This window comes from Typopeltis vanoorti, chromosome 8, assembly GCF_054136105.1.
Source record: "Typopeltis vanoorti isolate ZY-2024b chromosome 8, IOZ_Tvanoo_1.0, whole genome shotgun sequence".
NCBI classification, from domain to species: Eukaryota; Metazoa; Arthropoda; class Arachnida; order Uropygi; family Thelyphonidae; genus Typopeltis; species Typopeltis vanoorti.
In genome coordinates this window covers 22,247,387-22,263,569 of record NC_143556.1, presented here as the reverse complement: position 1 = coordinate 22,263,569, position 16,183 = coordinate 22,247,387, and the positions used below count along the sequence as shown (strand labels likewise).

Below are 16,183 nucleotides of genomic sequence, written 5' to 3'. Positions count from 1 at the left end.
TTCAGACTGAATAAGGGAAGTTTATTCTAGTTAGAATAAGGTCCCTTATTCAGTCTGAAGAGATGTTTGGAAGAAGACAACTGTAGCAATAATCAGTCTATGGAATGGAAGAACAGAATTTACCATCGTTCCATTCAGCACCCAATAATGCTTGTGGACACGTTACTGAAAATAAATGAGTGTAGATTACTCTCAAGAGAAGACAACTTGCATCAAATTCATTTCCAGGAAAGGAACCTAACAAGAACTTTCTAAATACCACCTGGTATTTAGAAAGATCTTGTTAGGAAGAGGTCAAGGGTGTGAACAAAATGGTAAAAGTGCGAAGAATTTGGCATAGTGTAGTTTGAAATCGACAGTTGAGGTTTCCTTAGGAATCAAAAGTCTGCTTTTGATGATTGCAGGTAGTGGGGCGCATAGTTTATATTGCTGTTCGCAAACCAGATATTGAAATGTTTTGTAAGGATTATTAATTTCTGCGATTTAAATACTTTATATATATTTTTGGAATGATTTTTGTTGGAGATTTTGAGTGATCAATAAAAGAAAAACTATACGAAAGCATTTGAATAACTTGTCCTTTAGTGTATCTGGGTACGAAAGTTAAACAGTGGGAACATTTAATGGGAGGAGAAAGATATTCAAACACACCGCCCACAAAGAACACAACTTTCCCTCATTATATGACCATACGTAGGCTCTCCATAACCGTAACATAACTATGAATATTTCTGAAGTACGAAAGGGCTTTTCGGCATCCACTTGTTCAACCAGCATGGTTAAACAAGGGGATTTCGCTTTGCTCACCAGCTAACAGTTTGACCAGCGGTGGGTGCAACCCAACTGTAGCTTACATGCATCCAGACGCATGTATGCTACATGGCATCATGCTTCTGGATGTCTTTAGGTGACCAACAAAATTCATCGCTGGGTGTGATATCACTAGCAAGTTTATTAGAAGACTGGAGAAAAATTCCATGTTTCTTAAGTTTCAAGTTTTCTTAAGGAGGTTTCTTTGGCCCACAAAGTGATTTTCAGGGATCTTCAGGCTTCAATTCCCATACGTATTGTGAGGGAAGAAAGTCAGCATACCTTGAATCCCAGGTTGTATTTGTATTTAGGGGAAAACAGGAGCATTTCTTCTGGTGAGAATTATTGGGAGAAGCTGCAACTAGAACAAAAAGGGCGGAGTAATGTTGCGAGGAGCATGCACCAAAGTTGCCCACAGTGTGGATACTCGAGGTTCAGTTTTCTTTAGTTAGACAACTTTGCTCCTCTTATCTGTCAAATTTGTAATAAAATGTTTCTAATAAATTTCTACCGAATTACAATAAAATGTGCAATTCAGGATTATATGATTATAATTTAAAAAAAATCAATCTTTGGTTACTAATCTTTTAATATAAATAGTTTTACACATTTCCTAAGGATTTATATTTGAGAGTTAATAATATCAGTGATTATAATATCATATCACAGATATAATATCAAAAGTTTATTCCGAATTTTAAAATTGATAAAAATGGGCTTTGCTTCAAAAACAAATTGGCAGTGTGCGTGGCTCCAAAGCACCACCACAAAAATATGATTATCATATTTTTGTGATCGGGCTGATTTCAAGTTGGATTGAATTCAAAGATCGGGTTGATTTCAAAGATCGTGACGTTTCAATGCGCCTGCGCTACGCATACCTGTTTCCCGGATGTCCTTGTGTGATAACAGCTTGTTACCAAATGTAGCGAAAAATGCGACGTCATTAAAGCAGCAGCCAATAGCAGATGAAATTGTGTGAAGTATTTAATACGACTGGAAGCATTTTTCTCAGCACATTCGTTTTGTACTGTTGAGTTGAATCTGCTCTACTCATGCTACGATCTCAACGTATGAAAGGAATTTGCTCTAAAACTGTTTTCTTAGATTAAATAGCAAATATCGTGAGCAGTGCATACAAAGGACTTTGGTGTACAAAATTCCTTGAAGAGGTCATTGAACCTATTACTGAAAAGGTAAGATTTAAAGGAAATATGTTTACCTAGTGGAAATACAGAATAAGCGCGAGGAGTGAAATTGCATTTTGAAAAATCATTTGTTATTGGTTTAGATCTTCATAATAAGAAAAAAAATGATACAATTTAAAATAATAAATCCAATATATTTGTGAAAATGAGTAAAATGAATTCGACGCACTTCGGATGTTAGAAATTTTCAAATAGATGTCATATCGGACTTTGTGCTACACTCTGTAAGGTCAGAATGGACTGTTTAAGCCTTTCTGAACTTACAGAGGCATATTATATAGGGAAGATCCAAAATGTAGTTGGCAAATTATATAAACCTTACGATCTTAGAAGTAGAGGTAGGGATTAGGAAACGTTTGTAATGAATTTGAAAATAGGCTGTTGAGTCTTGGCTTACCTTAACAATATTTTCTTCCTATAATAAAGTGAAAGTGGAAACGGGTGAAGAAATGACTCCACTATGATACCGCTAAACTTCACAAAGTCTTTTAAGAGGATTCCCCATGGATTTCAGCATATTTAGGCAAATACGTATGAATAAGATGAATGTGGCATCGAGAAGACGGTGGCTGATTGACAGGCAGGTATCAAAGCGAACTCAGAGGTGAAGCGACAGGCTTCAAGACTCTGTCCTTGGTTCACTATTACTTCGCTTTCACATTGATGATTTGGTTGTTTGCTAATGAAGCCAAATTAGCAGAAGAAAAATAGCTAAAAATGATGTAGACATCTTCTAGGATAAGTTTAATAAACTGAATGTCTAGGTGAATGATAAGGGCTGCCAATTCAACGAAGCAAACAGTAAAGTATGTTCGTAGTGCGTAGGTGAAAATATTGCTAGCGATGGAGTTTATCGATGAGATGGCACTGCGGAAACTTGAAGAAAAGAATGTGGGAGTGTATAATGGACAGGAATTCGAAGTAATTAGAAATCGCTAATTAAAATGTAATTGCATGAGGTGGCAATTATAGACTGATTAATATTAGTAATGAGTGACAAAGCAATCGAAAAATTAATTAGGAATCGTTTCGATATTCTTAAAGAGAATCACTTTTTAGAGAAACATTCTTACACTTAAGAGAGAGTGAGAGAGAGTTTTCTTATGACAAATCTGCTTAGTTTTCGTGAATAGGTCACTGCAGAAATGATTGAATGCAATGTCCACAATACAATTTCTTTGGAATTTGGACAGAAGGTTCAAATAGTATTAAGTTGCTTTTTCCTCACCTGCTAGATGCTAACCTTTCTTTTTATTCGAAGAACTGTACTATCTAAGGATGAATTATCATGATATCTACTTCTGGATAGTGTTATGCATCCCATGGGGCGGTGTCTTTTCTTAACGGGCTTAGATCTAAATCACGACAGTGGACCACAGTATTCTGCAGATGCTGATGCTACATGCCTTGATGAAAATGACGTGGAAAATTTGAAATGGTCTGTAAAGTGTCTCGATTTCAACACAACAAAGAACGCTACAAGTTTACAATTTGTTTCTCTGAAATGTAGGCTGTCCTAGGGCCTCTTTTTTAACATAACGCATGTGTCGCAACATAAGTATTGAACGTCAATAGGAGAGAATTTTAATATATTTATCTTATTTATGTCTTTTCTATAAAGCTTTTCCCTTCTGCATTAAACCATATTCGCCTCAATTATTTTTTCTTTATTTTTAGGCTGTTTTGCAATGGAAAACAAACAATCCAATTCTTCGGATATACATAATCGTAGTGCATTTACAAAGCGCTTCGTTGTCCACAGAGATCAACGGTTTTCCAACTTTAAAGGACCAAACGACGCTAATAATAAAGGCCAACCTTCCTCATCTTCGAACCCACAGAATGGTAATAAAGGTAATGAAAGTAATAAAGGCCTTCAATCAAAACACTGAGAAAGTCGATCTTCGTTTTCCTGAACAGATAACATTTTCAACAAAGGTGGGTGTACTTGAGAGAGAAATCCTCTTTTTTTTTTTTTTGGTTCTAAAATATTATTACGGAGAGTGGCGAAATATGTTAAAGAGGCCTAGACTTATACAGCCCAGGTGAAATCAATTTAAAGGTTTATTTGGCAATTATTTCGCATCTCTCTCTGACGTATACAGGGTGACGTTAAGTCACAAAGGAGTTAAAATATGAATCACCTTCTTGATTATTAATTCTTTTAATTTATTTTTGGAAGTTATTCTTAAGAATACCTTCTATGGGAATTATGAGAACGTTCACAACCCAAAATCGTGAAATTTTATTTTGAAAATTAGTCACGTGTTTAGCGAGCAGACACGTAAGCAAAGATTCGCAATTAATTATTCATCACGGTCTCCAAGAACAGAAATTATGGCGCTGCAACCAGAAACCTTAACAACTGTCATGGAAAATGCTGTAGAAAGTGCCCATCTTTGTGAAACCGAAAATGGAAAGCATTTAAGTGATGTGGTTTTTCATAACTAACAAAAAAAATTCGGGCTCTGTATTTCATTATTAAAAAAAAGGATAAAAATAATTAATAAATAAAAACGTTATTAAATGTGTAATCTCCTTCGTGACTTATGTGCCATTTTCTAAATATTTTCTGGCTTTATTTTAATTTTATGTTTTCTATTTCCTTGCCTATTTCGCTTTATTTTAATAGGCTCGTGTTACTTTTAAACATACAGAGCAAATCCAAGATACTGAAGTTATATCTTTTGAAAAGCAGACAAATCAGCCATAGAACACAGTGTTTATAAGTGTAATACATCCGGCTTATGAGTTAGATGTTATGTTGTAATAATACCAAATCTTAACTGCAAACATCAGCAAGTTAATATACTATTCGCTTACCAGATATCCGAAGCATTTATTGCATTTATTGCCTATACACTTAATTTCATTTCTTTTCAGTCGGTTCATAATTTGCTGGTGCATACGAGCAACCCCATTTCACGGATATAATTTTTCGGGATTAGAATTCCCTATGTGAATGTTAAAATTCTTTGTTGATAGATGTTTGCTGTTATGTAGCGTTGGTAATCGAACGTGACTATTTCACAGTTTTTTTGTTATGCAAAACGATAATGCTACAAAATCATTATGACGAGAAGTGTTTACAATTGGGGGAAATAACTTTGTGCAGTCAAATTGGGAGTTTCAGTTTCCTTCATGACAAAAGGGTTGTTTAAAGTTCAACCATTTTGTCATAAAGGAAAATATCCAAAGGCGAGTTTCACACTTGGAAAAATCAATCCATGAGTTCAGGTTCAAACTCGGTTATAAATACAAACCCAATTAACTGCATTCATCTTAAGCAACAGAGCAAATGAAATATGATTTGTAAGAGTTATATGTAAAATCTTCGTTGGTATATTATTTATTTTAAGAATCAAATTAAAATGTCAAAGTAAGAGGATTTAAAAAAAAAACATTGCGGAATAAATTATTGTAATCCATAGGATTTGTATTATTATTATTTTTGCTTTTCTAATAGTTGTTTGATCTCCTCAAGAACAACAAATGAATCTTTAGTTACTAGGCTGATTTTAAACCTACATAGTCAGGTTTGTGTGTGTAGTGGGAAAACCAAAAAAAAAAAAAAAATTCAGCTGATTCTTATCTAAGTCGTGTTCATTACGAAGCACGATTTAGCATTAATAAGTAATAGTGCTAAATCGTACCATCTTATTAAACTTTTAATTCTCTTAAACACTTCTCTCCACTCTTCATACCATCTTAGAGATGCACTCTTAAACTATATAACTGCTAGGTAAAACTTCTACAGAAATGTTTTGCTGGTTTCATCATACAGAATGTCTTGATTCTTTTCTTCGGAATTACTTGAGTCCGAAGACCGTGTAAACGACCACAAGAACCTCTATAAGGGACTTACAAATAAAGGTGACTTTTCTTTCACTTATTAAGAATTGAAATTACTTTGTTGAATTTGGTACGAAAACCTGTGAGGTCATTAGATCTCAGTTCAAGAAAAGACTCAGCTGTGAGTATTATTGGGGAGGGGAGGGTTAAGAGAAAGTAATTCTTACCATTTGAGCTAAGGATGCTTCATACCTGCTGAGGATAGCTTTTTTCCGAGCACATTTCAAATGAATGTGCATCACTCTCATTCCACAAACAATGCCAAGGAAATATGGAACATATTTTTTTCTTATTGTATCCAACTCTCTCTGTATCGTTTGTATAAAAATGTTTCCTCATGAATCGATAAGTTTTGCATTTTCTTAAAGAAATTTGTCCTGATAGATATCCTCAGGTCTCTAATGCTTTTATTAAACCAAGTATTGCGCCGTCCTAATCCCACAGCTAGTTGATTGAAGAAAGCACTCTTGAGCTTTATGTAAAAGTCGTTGAAACATCTTTTGTACACCTTCAAATTGAGGATCTCCATTTCCTTTCAAGTTAGAGATTCAACACCTCAATGATAGTGGATGGGTAGAAAAAACGAAAGAATGATTGATAGATTAACTACGGACTATAGTGACAATAAGCAAACTTTTGAGTTCCTGTTTCTTAGATCAATCCTAATTTAACTGAGGATAACCACCATTGGAAATGAGACACATCACAGATGAAGTCACAGAGTAGAAATCTTAAATCTTTTGATTTGTCTCTTCCCTATCTTTGATTTCTATTAACTTAGGAAGCAAACCTGCCGGAATGGCCGTCTGAGTGGCTTGCATATCTGCTCTCCAACTAACATGTTGCCGTTCAGGATCTTTCCTTGAGCATTAATGTTTGTTATTGTCTTTAGGTGGGAGATGAATTTCACCCCAGTTATGATTCCACTGTTCCGCTAATTGAACACGGAAACTGGCTTGAAATAGTGCCATGCTTGGTTTTCAGAGCGAGGTTTACGTACCATGTAAAATATGCAAATATACATAAATTATTATTATTATTATTATTATTATTATTATTATTATTATTATTATTATTATTATTATTATTATTATTATTATTATTGTTGTTCCGGGAAACTCTAAGGAGTCGACAGACTCATCGAGGGAGGCCCTAACATCATGTCAAGAACAACTATTCGAGATTCACACAGTATCTATCATGTTGTGTGTGCTACGACCGTAGCACCCACAACTCTGGAAACGTATTCCACTCATTCACCACTCTCCAAGCAAAAAACCTAGCTCTACTATCCTTGTCAACCACGCTCTTGCCCAGCTTCCATTCCTGGCCCCTAGTCCTCCCACCACCAGTCATATTTTCAAAAATATCCTCTGGATCAATCTTATGGAAACCCTTCAGTAATTTGAATGTCTCAATCATATCACCCCTCCTTTGCCTATCGACCAATTTCTGCAAACCACAAATCTTCAACCTATTCTCATAAGGTTCATTCCACAGACCTGCTATCATCTTGGTCACTCGTCTCTGGATCCTCTCCACTTCCTCCCCATCACGAAGAAACCCTGGTGCCCATAACTGGGCACAGTAGTCCAGTGGGGTCTTATCAAGGCTCGATACAGAGGAACAACAACTTGTTTGTCTCTGCATGTTAAAGTATTTTTCAGAAGCCAAGCGATTTAGTGAGCTGTTTTAGTCACTTTTGCAATGTGCCCCCTAAACTTTAATTCCCTATCCACCAAGACTCCCAAATCCCTGGCCTCATCAATCTCCTGGAGTACAGTTCCACCAATGCGATATACTGCTGCTATTATTTTCACCCCAAAGTGCATAACCTTACACTTTGGCACATTAAATTGACATCCATTTTTCCTAGCCCAGTCCTCCAAACTATCCAAATCATCCTGTAAAATTTTGACATTCTGTGCACTCATAATTGCTCTACCCAACTTTGCATCATCAGCAAACAAGTGAACACTTCCTCTCAAATCCTTTCCTATATCATTGATGAACAAATTGAAAAGCAGTGGTCCAAGAACAGAGCCCTGTGGTACTCCACTAGTCACAAGCTGTCTTTTAGACTCCACTCCTGAATAAACCACTCTCTGGTATCTCTCCTTCAACCACCCTCCTATCCATCTCACCAACCCTATATCTATCCCCATCTGCTCCAGTTTACTGATAAGGGTTCTATGTGGTATCCCATCAAAAGCCTTGGCAAGATCCAGTAATATTACTGTAAACCCATTACCCCTATCCAGTTCAGCCGTCACTGTGTTATAAAACGTGAGCAAGTTACTGAGGCATGATCTACCCTTCACAAAACCATGTTGTCCCCCATACAATATCCCATTTTCATCTATCCAATCCTGTATTCTTTTCTTGACTAATTTCTCTAAGACCTTGTCAATGATTCCTGATATGCTAATCGGTCGGTAATTTACAACAGCAGTCTTGGAACCACCTTTATGCAGTGCAACTATTTCCCTCCACTCTTTCCACACCCTCGGGACTAACCCAGACCCTAGACTCAAATTAAACAAAATGGTCAAGGGTACTGACAATTCTTTAGCTGCTTCTCGTACAACACGAGCTGGTATACCATCCAATCCCACAGATTTATTGACATTGGGGTTATGCAATAGACTACGCACCTCCACTTCATTCACCACAATTCCCGTAAAATCTGCTGGTACATTCGTTTCTGCAATGTCACCACCTGGATGATATATTCTTGCAAAGTGCTCACTCAGTAACGCAACTATATCAACTGATTCAGTTACCTCCCTACCATCGGCATTCTTTAAAATCATTCTGCCATGTACATTTTCCCTTTTACTTGCCGTAAAAACTTGTATGCCTGCCGGTCACCTTTCTCCTTAAATTCCCTCCATAGTTGTTTCTTTTTTTTTGTAGCTCAAGCTTAATGGTGTTATTCATCCATTTAACCCCTAGTTGATTTATTATTCGGACTCTAGGTATACAGTCAGCCATTGCTTCATGCAAACACTTCTTAACTACCTCCCATGCACTATCGGCTTCTAGTCCTTGCAGTTGTACATTCCATGGCACTGAACCAATCAAACTCCTAAGCTTGTCATACTTTCAAGCCCGATAATTCCACATGTACCCTGTCTTAATTGAAAATTCTACACCTTCAGCCACCTCCCAAGTCAAGACCCTATGATCACTCTCACCGATTGGTGGCAATTGGTGGTCATATTTGTTACAGCCAAATCCTCAGATGTAATTACTAGGTCAAGCACTCTCTGACCCCTAGTATTTTCCATTACATGCTGTCGCAGATAGTTATCCCTTAATAACCGCATAAAATCCAATTCCTTCCTCCGGTGTGTCCTCTCCTCACTCCAATCGATACGACCATAGTTGGAATCTCCCATAATAATCACCCTCCTTCCACTCATTTCTTCTATTTGCTTGTGCATACTGTCACCACCATATTGTCCATCACCTGGTCTATAGCAGCACCCAATTGTATATTTAATTCTGCTAGCCACAATCTCACACCAAATGGCCTCAAATGTGCTCTTTTCTCTATCCTGCAATTCAACTTCTATTCTCCTTGGCTGCAGCTCATCAGCTATCATCAACAATACTCCTCCCCCCATTTTATTCTCCTTGTCATTCCTGAGCACACTATACCCATCACATTCAATCCCACTAGCTATATCATCTACAGTCAGCCATGTTTCACTAATACCAATAACCTGTGGTCTGGAAGTTCCAACCATGGCCAAAAACTCTTCCTTCTTGTTCCTAATACTCCTAGCATTAGTGTACATGAATTTAAGATCCCCATTAGCCCCAACCCTACCTTGATGCCTTATATTAACTGTCCCACTCTGATTTGTTGTCCTTATTTGCTCGGGCATATTATATTCATTCTTACATTCAACTGCCTCCCTAAGGACTGTATATCTACTTCCGCCCCCCATAATAAATCTAGTTTCCCTGAATTTGCACATCCAACACATTCAGCAACATTTTCTCAAGTCTTCTTACACCGTTCAAATGCAAGCCATCCATCTTATATAGATCCTTTCGCCCATCGAACTCACTCCACACGTCCACAAATTCCACACCACTCGTCATACATAAACCCACGCATAAAGTCATTCGCAATTATGGCCCTCCTTTTAAACATTTCACTGTCATACCGTGGCAAAAGACTAATCATTCTAACTCTCTCACTCTTTTCTTTTGCTACCTCAACCAATTCATTCAGGTATTCTATCATTTCCATTTTGTCTCCTTTCAAATCATTCGTACCTGCCACGACAATCATTTCTTTCACCCTTTCCTTTTGCTCTCTAATAGACTTAGTCACATCCTTTATGGCCGCACCAGGTTGGTACGATTTTGTCAAATCCTCTACTATCACACTTCGTACTAACGAGTCTCCATACAGCACTCTATCCTTCATTTTGTTCATGTTCACACTCATACGTCGATTTTTCCTGTCATACGTTTTATTATTGACTGGTTCATTCAGTCGACTTTTGCTCATATACGCTCTAGCTGCTGTTTTGCCCTTTGTATCGCACCATTCAACAACGCGATCTCACTCATTGCGTCTATCTCATCTTTTTTATTCTCAGTAAAACCATTAATACTATCATTCACACTTTCTACATTCACACTCTCACAATTCTCTGGTACAACCTCGCCGTTTCTTGTCATATCCCTATTTTCTTCATTCTGAAGTTTGAAAAAATATCACACTCACGATCCGAAATACTCTTCAATTTCTCATTCTCCCTACATTTTCTACACAGATTCACACAGATTCCTTTATTATCATCTAATGCAAGAAAAATTTTAAAAAATATTTAGCTTCCCCCCCAGGGTACGAAATAGTATATTCTTACCACAGGAGATTAAGTAAGAATATGTTTTCAAAAAAAAACAAAAAAACTATCTCTGGTTGGAAGTGACATAAAAGCAGTGATGGAATTATAGCTTTTTATAAAAGAAATAATTTGAATTAAGCTGATAATGATAATTAATTCATATTGAGCGTATTTGATTTATTCAATCGTCCGAACGTCCTGAATATGCTAGTAATAGTTTGAACAAAATAAAAAATAAGCCTATGTTTCTTTATTGGTAATTTATAATATCTTTCAATCTAACATTTTTCTTAAGAATACTTCAGATATTTTATTTATTTTTCTGCTTTATAAACTTTATTTATTTATTCATACACTTTTTATTTTATTAAAGTGTTTATTTTAAGAATACAAGGTATAGAACGTATAGGTCAGAATTCAACAACAACAACAACAAAAAAAAATATGGTTTAAAATTTTATTTTGCCTTTGTTGCTAATGGAATTCATTCTTCCTACAGATCACGTTTTCAAATATTCTGGCGATTATCAGAAGCCATTGACTAAAATTTATTATGTACATAATTGGATGATTATTAGGAAAAATTCAGGTTTCCTAATTCCTGCTATACCTGAGCAATAGAGTTCATACTGTTGTCATCTGGACAGACGTCTCCTGGTGACAACAGGAACAGTAAAAACTATTCTTAGACCTAAAGGACCTGATAAGACAAGAAAACGTGATAGAAGGGTAAAAATAGAAGAGTAATAAGACAAACAAAGTGTACCAGAGGCTCGTTATGGAGAAAACACTGTGGATCCTAAACTTGAGAGGAGAAAAATGCAAGTTACATTGGACTTGGTCGAAGTTGAAGAAGATGTTAAGTGATGTTGAATAAATTATACGAAGATAGCAAACATGGTTATTATTTATGTTAAAATAAACAGGCATGACCACGCAGAAATTAAATATTCAACATCTTTCTTATACAGTATGGCGTAGTTTTGGAACACGAAAATTGTTAATTAAATTAACACATATGAAACAAAATAAATCTTAGAACATGAACGTTAATTAGAAACACTGTTAAAAAGTACTAACTGATAGTGTATTGCATACTTAATATGTATACTTCATTGTTTATATGCGCTGAGTAACGTCCATAATTAATCTAGTACTGTTAATTTTGTTTTAAGCGAACTAAAGCTGATTTAGAACGAAGCTATGCTTTGCATTCTTCCTGAGATGACGGTTTAATATTCTGGCGACCACCTGCAGCCCTTGACCAAAACGGGAGTTAATCACAGGAAAAACAAACGCTAAGAGGATCCAGATAAGTAATCAGACGTGGGGAGGTGATAATTTACAGTGATTTTGATTCGATAAGGATACCTTTTCGTGGAAAGACATTTTGCTCTTTACATTTCTGTCGCTTTTTGGAAGTGAAAACTGCATAGTTTTTGTGATTCTCTACAGCAGATATATTTAAATAATACGCAGTGAGTTTCAAAGATTTATAACTTGCGAACAAGGTTTTAAACGAAATGTCAACATTTTGACATTATTGGAAGAAAAGAAAATCTTTTTAGCCCAACGAATTTCGCTAATGTGCTTGCTGATATCTTTGTTTTACTTTCGTCATCTTTCTCTCCTCAGAACTCTTCCCTATCTTCCAAAAAGTCATCAATCAGAATTGCTATCAGAGGTTGCAATTGATTTCTTTCTCTGTCTCACTACCCTCATCGTTGCGAGACCTTGAGATTGTTGTATATTTTGTTTGTAGATAACAGTTTATGAATTATCTACCCCTTAAAGATGTATCGTACTAGAGTTGGTAATCTTTCATTGGCAAGACATTCATAAAAATCATGATAATGGAAATGGAAGAAATTCGTTTTTCATTATATTTTTAATGTTTCCTAAACAGGGGGAAAATAGCAGTCGACGACCTTAGTTAAAAGTGTATATTTTTATAGATATGACAGTTAATTATTTATTGCTAACACTGGTTTCATTTCTGGATACGGGTAGGAATGGATTTTTCATTAACAGTGAAAACAGACCGGGTTCGACCCTATGAAATTAGTCTTATCTATGAGAATGTTCACACCTGAAATCTAATGGTTAATTCACACAAACCAAACTGAGACTTAAGAACGACCCTCACTCAAAGGTCAAATCATTCTTCCCAAAAGCGTTAACCAAGAAGATAATCAGACATTTTTTTTAATCTTTGCAGATATTGATGTCATTAAACACAGTAAGTATTATCCTTCTTAACTAAAACGGTTCGAATCGTCCATCTCCGTAGCTTTTCCATAAGGAAAGTGACAAATGGTGTATGTATATTCAATTTATTTTCACTTTAATCAACAGAAGGGTATCTAAGATTGTATAATCAGATATGCATTGGCACCACTTCCCCTGCAGTCAGACACATACTGCCTAACTATTAGGATTTAATGCAATGGTACTTCGTGGTGCATTATTCTTAGAAAGGATGTAACCCACTCATCAATCTATGCTTCATATTCCTGGTGAGGTGAGCTCAATAGACCACTCAAAGTATAAGATGGGAAAGAGCTGAGAAGAAGTGCGAATAGAATTGATAAGAAAGAAAGACGAAGAAAAAATAAGCAGTGGGGCATGCAGACAATATTATGGATTGTCAAAAATGTGACGTGTGTATACAGAGAGAGAGAGAGAGAGAGAGAGAGAGAGAGAGAGAGAGAGAGAGAGTGTGTGTGTGTGTGTGTGTTTATGTTATCGCAGTGTTCTTTCTTCATTACATATTAAAACAGTCTCTATATAAATTAGAATGATATTTTTTTTATTAAATTTAAATAAATACGATTTTTTCCTTCTAACATAAATTTACTGTTTGTTTATTTTTTCTAGAAATGCAGAAAGTAAAGAAACCTTCGTCGTATCTTTTTACAGTTCCTGAGAAGTAGTTTTTGTGGGCACACATCAGCTAAGCAACTCTGGAAAACACCACCAAACGTATCTGTCCGCATTCCACATTGTATTGTATGCAAAATAAAGTGACTCTTTACATAGAGTTGATTATTAGTACACAGTTTGTGTTGAATCTCGAGAATTCATACTATCTTTTATTAAGGGAAAAGTATATCATAGGGATGCATTCTCCTTTATTATATTATTTTTATTCTTTAGTACTTAAATTTATCCTGCGCCCAAAATTATTCTAATACTAATCATCAGCACATTACATTGATATTGTGGTCTCTATTCATTTGAATCCTGTTTGAAAACTACAGAAATTCGAAATTCTATAGAGCAAATATGCTCTTTTAATTAAATGAAATGTTTAATTCCATTGGTATTAATGAAGCAATTGTTTGCTTACTTCTGTATTTCACTTTTGGCAACGAAACCTCGGACAAAGACATAATTCAATTTTGGAAACTGACAAGTCTGGTCTTGCTTCTCGTGCTATTGACAATACGCACGGAGTTCTTAGGAACCAGACAAAACTTCTTCATTCCACCAAGTGCAAATGCAATCATGCTTTCCTTGAAATACTAAAAGGCTATGAAATCGAACGAACTTCAACTGATCAGGCTGCGTGCCAATATCCAAGTTTTGGGAACGAGAAATAATTGGCCAATAGGAAAAATTGTTTCTGCCTCCTGCCTAATCATATACTGGGAGGGAGGAGGTGGTGGATCAAACCGCTTTGCATACTTATCATGATGCTGTAGTATGCGTGACATCTTGTAAATTCTCTACATCCTCAGAATAAATCTGATTAAAGGCATCACAACTGAAGAATCTAAATTAGTTCAGATGAAACATCCCGAAAAGTGGAATTTTTTTATACAGCTACTTCACATTCTTCTGCTTTTGTTTATCTTTAATAGTTGATCATAAAATGTCGAATATCCCAATGAAATCCATGACACATTCTAGTTGATTTCAAGGATGGGAAGAGGGACAGACCTTCTCTATACTTCCTTGCTCATAACTGCGATTAGCTATTATAATTTTTTTCTTTAATTTTCAATTTTATGCAGATGATTATTTTATCTTAAATAAAGCAGTTATCTGCTTTGAAATGAAAATTCTAATTGCTGAAGGAAACTATATCATGCAGAAACCTGGAATACGTAAATTTTCCAGTGCATATTTTGATACTTCCAAAGTTGTGAATGGAAAGAAAATATGAGACTTTTCGATGGTAAAGTCAGAAAAACTTTGTAATGGTATAACGTCTTCTCCTGTATATAAACAATGCTTATATTTAAAGAAATGATATATTTTTCTGGATTTATATTTTGGCCAGTAGAAGGTTGCATGGGTTACTCAAACACAATCAATGCTAATTGACAGTAAATAAAGAACCAGATTGTGCTAATAATTAGAAAATTTATCGGGTGTGTAGTGAGAAGTATTCTTTCTTATTGGCATGAACAACTTCCTTCAGTTGGTCGGCCTTCTTGGTTAGTTTAACCGCACAAACATGCTAGCATCAACATCCAATTCACTTGTGGCCAAGTACTGCCTTGATCTCACTTATATCGCAGAGACTACGAAACCTTTTTACTTTAAGCAACTCACCTTCCACTAAAAGAAATAAAAGCGTCACGTCGTATTCATAGTGCATGACGAAGATGCAAGAGGTATGAACGTGTGACTGAATCGTGTCAAACATTCTGAGATATTCGCGAGGCTCATAAAATAGCAGAAGCAACTGCCTCTTTAAATGAAATATTTTACGTTATATCAATGAAAATATGGTCCAGAATATACAGTTTATTAAAAGCTGTACAACTGCGGCCACAGTGATTCGCAGGAAAATGCGAGTTCACTGAACAATTTATTTATGATTTCTTTCCTTTATTTTTTTTAAAGGTTTAATTCTTCACCCACCTGGTTCCATATATTTCGATCACACTGGCAGACAAACTTCCGCTTTTATAAGATCAACGTTTGAGTTGATAACATTCATTCAAATGCAGACACTGCTCGAAACAAAAGTTTACAGGGACTTTTGATATGAATGGTAAAATCATTAGTTTCGTATAGATATGGTTATCCACCCTGCAATAGACCTCTTCCACCATCAGAGCAGCCAGAACATCATACCCAACTTGTCTCAGTTTTCTTGAGATTGTAATAAAAAAACTTTAAGTTCTGAGTAAATTTATTTTTTTTTAAATTTTCAATCAAAAAAGGCCTCAGTTTCATCAGAAGTCCCGATTGGTGCATTAAAAACGTTACATTGAGGAACGTTTTTAATTTTCTTAAGAAGCAAAAATGCGATATTTTGAAATACATGATGCCACCTCGTATTTATAGAGTGAAATGCAATTACATGCCTGCCGTCATAGAATAATAAATATTACTGTATAAGCCACCAGATACTCAAGCTTCAACTCATCTAACCAGTCGCTTAGATTAAGAAAGAGGCTATCGTTGGCGCTATCATGAGGTTCAGTC

At 35.7% G+C, this 16,183-nt stretch overlaps 1 long non-coding RNA gene across 1 annotated transcript; it reads left to right on the top strand.

The window, feature by feature from the left end:
- Positions 1-1,907: 1,907 nt before the first annotated feature.
- On the top strand, positions 1,908-13,740 carry LOC150103825 (uncharacterized). The gene is made up of 3 exons (XR_016548661.1): positions 1,908-2,006; positions 3,696-3,956; positions 13,619-13,740. It is a non-coding gene; the product is annotated as an uncharacterized LOC150103825 (long non-coding RNA).
- The last annotated feature ends 2,443 nt before the right edge of the window (positions 13,741-16,183 follow it).